This window comes from Aplysia californica, unplaced genomic scaffold (genome assembly GCF_000002075.1).
Source record: "Aplysia californica isolate F4 #8 unplaced genomic scaffold, AplCal3.0 scaffold01622, whole genome shotgun sequence".
Taxonomy (NCBI): domain Eukaryota; kingdom Metazoa; phylum Mollusca; class Gastropoda; order Aplysiida; family Aplysiidae; genus Aplysia; species Aplysia californica.
In genome coordinates this window covers 44,615-51,278 of record NW_004798892.1, presented here as the reverse complement: position 1 = coordinate 51,278, position 6,664 = coordinate 44,615, and the positions used below count along the sequence as shown (strand labels likewise).

The following is a 6,664-nucleotide window of genomic DNA, read 5'->3' as shown; positions in this document are numbered from 1 at the left end:
CCCCCCACCCCACCCCCTTTCCAATGACTTAATCTGATTCTCTTCTCATAACTTTTTATTCAAATTCAATCTTTGACTATCATAGTTACTATGGTTCCGTACTTATCATTCAACGATTCTATCATCAGGGACCAGTTTACATGTATTGATATCTTATTTTTATGGATTGCTCAAGTACATTTACAACGCTTAAGCTTCTTGTAACTTTAAAGAGGAAGTTTCAGTTGGCTGCTAACGTGCTTTATGTTACACAAGGTTTGGTCAGCGCCAGGATTTGATCTTTAAAGACATATGATTTCATCTTTCTTTGACAAGAGAATCATCTGCCAGGAATTATTTTTTAGGATCGAACCATAGCTGGGATTCAGAATTTAGAATCGGGACATGATTGGGCAACAGTCCCGGGAGGACGTGGGCTAAAATCAGACCTCGTATAGAGGTTAAAGTGAAGGATGGGGGCGTGAACGGTGGAGGGGGGGGGGAATGGTAATGAAACACGACATCACTTCGACGTCGGACTGCCATTGGAAACTCTATGGCAACAACATTCAACATCATTTCTACGTCATACTGCCATCTGAAAAACCATTGCTATAAAAATCCCACCAGTAACCAATGGAGATTTAAACCCGCCATCGTTTTGACGCAGAATTGCCATCGGAAAAGAATGATGATTTAAAAACTCAATGGCGTGACAATGTCGATATGACATTGGAAATTGATGATAATCGTTGTTTAGACGTCGGGTTGACGTTGGAAAACTTTGTCTATAAAATCCGACATCGTTTCGACAGCAGTTTGTCATTGGACAACGGTGGAAATATGAATTTTACATTATATATACATCAAATTGGTGTCGGGCAACGACCTCTGGGCGGTATCCGTCATCGGCCCGACTGTAGTGTGCGATGTCAGGCCTATGTGGATCCGTGTAGCAAATGAGATCGGGACAACATCGTTTACAAAGCGGCCCGCCAATCGACATCGGCCAAGGATCCTGTTTCTGAGCTCGGCCCGAGGTTTTGTCCGAGGTCAGAAAGATGTCTAGCCGACACATTCATGCTGGCTGGGCACACACACACACACACACACACTGCCTCAGTACTAGTGTTTACAATAACGAAACGCTTAATCGCCTTAATCGTATTTTGAGACTTTATAACTAGACTCAATAATTCAATACCAAAACAATAATAAAACCAGCCTGTTGGGACGGGAAAAGCATGAAGACTGACACTGTAGAAAGTTTCCGATGGGGCCCGGTTGGGTGTTAACTTACCAACCGACTATGAATAACATAATAAATAACAACAAATATTATACACACAAAACATACGTGTACGCACATACTTACGTACATACATCTACATACATGTACATACGTAGGCTACATATAGGCCTACGTAAAGTCTGAAGCAGACATTGGTAGTTCTGGTTTTTCATCCTTCTCATTATTTCAATAGGCCCTCGTATACATGTATAGGTCTATATGTAACCTAACTTAAGACCTTATCTTTGTCAGTTCCCATTCCTTGATACAGCGTTACGTATATACATTAGCCTCACTCTCAGTTGCTCCCGAGGAAGCACGTGGCGAAGCTTCGAGCCGATTTAATAAACAAAATATAAAACATATTTTGTGCAATTTATATATATTTTTTGTCTGTAAATCTTTCAAGACTCTCGCGAGACGATGATGATGATTATGTGATAATGGTGTATTCTATAGAGGCCTATTGATGATGACATTATTGAATCTGAATAATATGGAAAAAAAAATACTCACTTAGATTAGAAAAGCCTAGAGACAGCAGAGCCCCCAGTCCTAATACTAATAGATGCTAAATTTGGCTTTTCTCAGTAACCTCATATATATGGTACAATAAAATAGGTCAACTAGGGTTGAACCCGCTTGCCTCTAAATATACATGTAGTAAAATTCACCCAGTCGTAAGTTTCTACTTAACCCACTTTGACGGCCAGTAAAAAAAAATTGAAACATCCTATAGATTTTTGTTGTTATTTGTGTTCACATGCATTCTCAGTCAGGAAAACAATGACATGCACGGAAACTTCTAAGGCTAGTAGTATTAGAATGAAAAAAATATAACTGAAGCTACTGTTTCAAACACAAAAACGTTGTTATTAATTAGTCATCACCCTTTGCAGAAAAAAAAGAAAATTAAAACAACATGTAAATCTTTATTTCCCCAAAGATCTCACAAGTGAAAACAATAGGCCTAATAATCCAAAGGATATTCGAATATAAAATTTCTAGGCCTTGTCAAGACAATGATCGTACATAACAAGGTTGTTCAGTTTCGATTCACTTTTATTGTTTTTCACACAATTATAGTGCAACTCCGTTCGCAAGAGGGTGCCACCGAATTTTGAGGACACTTTTTTTAATTGGCTCAAAGAGAGGAGTGAACTATCTTGTTATGAACGATCTTTGGTCAAGATGATTCTTCCGACCTTTCACCTCTGAACTGACACATGGGGCCTATAACCTTTGTACTTTGTTTTTAAGTATATATGGCAGGGTGTCGGTAAATTTACAAGTCGCGGCTGTTCTTTTTTTTTCCTCTCGGAAACTGTAGTTTTCCCGTATAGTTTTTCAGCATTTTTGTTTTTAAAAACTCAGCTCAATTCATGTTATTTAATTTAGAGGCAACTATGCCTTTTTGAAAGGGAAGTAAAAAGGGAAAAAAGGTTAATTATTTACTGGTAATGAAGTCGCTGGTTTTTCTTTTTACCTGTTGCCCAACATTTCTACTACTTTCCTGGCACGTTGCTAAAACGCCTTCGTCGAGGGGCTTTAGGCCTACGTTGCATTGCAACTGTCCCTTTTCAAAACCAAGTGCAAGCGAGAGATGAATGTAAGTATTGACAACATTGATGTTTTTTGTTTTCATTGTGTAAACCTGTTATTAATAAATCCCAATTGTCTTGCCTTGTATGTGTTGCACTTTCAGGCATGCGTTGCATGCACAGAGGCATAGAATCTACAGTTTCGTTAGTAAAATGTACACAGCAGACAGCAGTAGTACAGTACACACGGTTGGGTCGGGAAAGAGCAACGAATTAACTTCTTTCTTATAGATCTAAATCTAATCTAGATCTAGACTAGAAATCTAGTTATAGATTTAGATCTAGTTCAGCTGTTCATTGTTAAAATACTCTTAAACACAACACTTTTCTTGTAGTGCTGGCTGTATGAATTTCAATGTTGCAGCTTATTAGAATTTAGCCTAGAGGCCTTCGTCATTTAACGCAAGTATTATTAGTAATAGTAAAGCAAAGGCAAAGCTCTGTAACTTCTCTGCTACTTTGCCAAGTTAACCCATGATTTGATGTTTTGCAGTTAGAATCTAGATCTAGATCTAGATTCTAGTTAGGTTTCGTATTTTCTTGAAAATAATTGATTTGCAACAGTTTTAGTGGCTTCATGTGTGTGATCTGCAGCAAAAAAATATAAGGCAGTTTGACCCTCAAAGCAGAGCATCTGTGTGCAGGAGTGAAAGTAAAAATGTATCCTAGATTCTACCTTCCTCTCTAGCGTTTGTCTTATTGACTTTTTCTATTTTGTCTTCACGGCCCTGTTTCCACCTTACTCTGTCTTTGTGCGTCCATCTTCCATGTGTTTCTCTCCACTCTTGTCACACCTTAAAAATTTTCACCCGTCTAGGCCCTATGTGCCATTATTAAAAGGGGCTTGCTTGACTACATTTAAAAATGCGGTAAGATTGAAGAATACCGGACCAGCGGACTGACTTAGCCTTAGCCTAGATCTATGTCTCAACCTTAGGAATTCATAATTTTCCCGTTTTTAATATCTCTCAATGGAGAATCTCGGACAGGTAGATCTATTCATTAAAATTTAAGTATATGGCAGGGTGTCGGTAATTTTACAAGTCGCGGCTGTTCTTTTTTTTCCTCTCGGAAACTGTAGTTTTCCCGCATTGTTTTTCAGCATTTCTGTTTTTAAAAACTCAGCTCAATTCATGTTATTTAATTTTGAGGCAACTATGCCTTTTTGAAAGGGAAGTAAAAAGGGAAAAAAGGTAAATTATTTACCCCCCTCCTCCACCCCAACCACCCACCCCACCAACCCCACTTTCTTGCGCAATAATGTACGAGTGGTCCGGTATTCTTCAATCTTCCCAAAAATGCATACCTTTCACTGGGTAACTCAAATCGTGAATTTAAAATGTTTGAGAAAAATTAAATAGGTTTCACTTGAAAAATAAAGGCATGTAAAAACTTTCTCCTGTGTACAGTATAACCACCTGGTTGTGTCATCGACATGTATAGCTACATTTGACATCTCACAGCCACTGCCAAACCCTCATCCCTACAACACACACACACACACACTCACACACACACACGCGCACACACACAGAGAAAACAACCCCCCCTCCAACAAAAATAACAAATTATATGCTTTGGGGATTCCCATAAATTGCTTTTTTTCATGCAAGTTTTGGTGTTGACAGTTGATGCTCACATTTTCAAAAATTGAAAATGGAAAGTAATGGATCAATTCTGGAATATTTATACAATACATAGCTACTGAAAAATACAGTTTCATAAATTCTTCAGTTTAAAATCATGAAAATCTAGCTCTGTCATGTTCTTAGGAATATTGAATTCTACCTTTAATTAATATTGGGTCGGAAGGGTGTGTTTTCTTCTAAAAAGTGACACAAAGATCAGGCCACCGGAATTATATTTATTGTGTATAGATGATGGATTGCACTTAAATATCGTATTTCATCTCTCTGAGTGTTCAGTGTACAATATTGTTTTACATTGTATATAAATTATATCATAATATATGCATGCACTTGTTCATCTTTGCCTGGAATTTGGAGTATACTTACATAAGGAGGGTTCCCGTTGCCTAGAGGTTAAGGTGTTCACCTCTCATTCAAAGGTCCTGGGTTTGAATCAGGTAGCGATGGAACAATTTTCTTCTCTCAAAATATTGTCTCCTTTCACCTCTTTTTCTGCTCTCTTGCCATCATGTTCTGCCATCTGCTTTCGTCTCCACTTTCTGCCCCCACCCCTTCACCTCCTTTGCCCCCTCCTCTGGGTTCCTGACTTTTTCTGCAGCCTTTCTACTGCAGCTTCTCCTTGGCTCCTTCTTACTGCTGTCTTTCAGCCACACTCCTGATTTTATGGTAGGTAGGATCTACACCTAGTGTTCTCAGACAAGGGTGAAAAATCTCGGATGTCCCGCGTGCAAGTTGCACACGTTAAAGATCATAAGATCCCTTGGTGGTCCTAAAATTGATAAGAGTAGGCTTCGACTGCCACCTGAGCAAAATTCAAAATTTCTTACCGACTGAAAATGTTTGATATGTCCTGCGGTCTCATAAGAATTTATGCAGTTGCAAACGCCGTAAAACACTAACCTAAAAAACCCCCAACTACTTTCATAATTCCTAAGCAAACTATGTTTTTACTGTCTTTTAAAGCTTGGTAAGGAACTCACCTCTCTAAGATGCCTTTGCAGTTCGTTCTAAACAACTGAAATGAAGTACTAGACAGTTCCTCCTCTTTTCCTCCCTTCAAATTAGTACTGTGTACATAGTTTTTGGACAGAAGCCCAGATCCAAAATCCAGACCATATAGTTTGGCACAGTAGCTGTGCTCTAAATGAGGGTTAGCTATTTTGAAGAGGTAGGTTTCTTGAACAGTTTGACAATCTGCTTTTAGACCGTAGCCATACTCTGAGTGAGAATGCTGTAGTGCGGGGTCGTAACCACATTCTGACTCATGGGATACAGTTCAGATGAGGGCTTAGGACCCATTGATACTAACTTACAAAGGCTGCAAAATGTGGTACTTCCAATTCTGTCCTACTTCTTATACTGGTTATTGTTTAATAGTAGCAAACTAACGTCCTGTCATTTTCCCATTCCAATTTGAAGTTCTTGTGTGGTTGGTCTAGATTTGAGCCAAGTCTTTTAATAGATGTTTACCAGAACTTTCACTTGTTGTAACTCATGAATCGTGTTTGTTTTGATAATAATTTTCCCTTTGTCTTTTCATTTTGTCATTTTGTTTTTGTAATAACTTTATACAAGACAAACACAAAACAAGAGTATTTTAGTATTTGCTTTTCATGGGCTCATGACTAAGACGGTTTTAATTTTTTTCCTACTTAAATTATTCTTGCATGTGATTAAGTTTTAATTTTCTATTAGTTGACCGAGTATAACTAAATTTGTAACTTCTTTTGTTCCTCTATTTTCGAAGGTTCTCATTCAACCCGCATTCATGCACATTTCCCTTAATCTTCTTTTTCAAGTTGCTCTTGGACTGTCGTCCAGAGGTGGAAATTTGTTTTGTAAAACAAGTGGCTGCTTATGAATAATTGAAAACTATAGCATTATAGTATGAGAGAAGTGAAAACGACCCTTGAGGTGTAATAAATTCAAAAGAGACAGGTGTCTCACCAGTGTGGAACAAAGAGTGGGCCTACAGAAATGCAACAAGCTTCACATTTCTCTTAACCACCTACATAACATTACTATATTCCTAATTGCGTTTGTATGTCTGCTGAGTGTTTCTCTAACGTTTGCAAAAGTTCCGAATTTTGCCTCATCTCCCGGGAAACGCGCCACTCTTTTTAAAATATATCTGTTATGTTCGC

General features: G+C 38.2%; 1 protein-coding gene across 1 annotated transcript in view; it reads left to right on the top strand.

The window, feature by feature from the left end:
* Positions 1–2,590: 2,590 nt before the first annotated feature.
* LOC101851786 (long-chain fatty acid transport protein 6) overlaps positions 2,591–6,664 on the top strand; it is a 38,563-nt gene continuing 34,489 nt past the window's right edge. The window contains exon 1 of the mRNA XM_005113106.3: positions 2,591–2,879. The gene's annotated coding sequence lies outside the window, so the exon portion shown is untranslated. The remainder of the gene's footprint in view (positions 2,880–6,664) is intronic.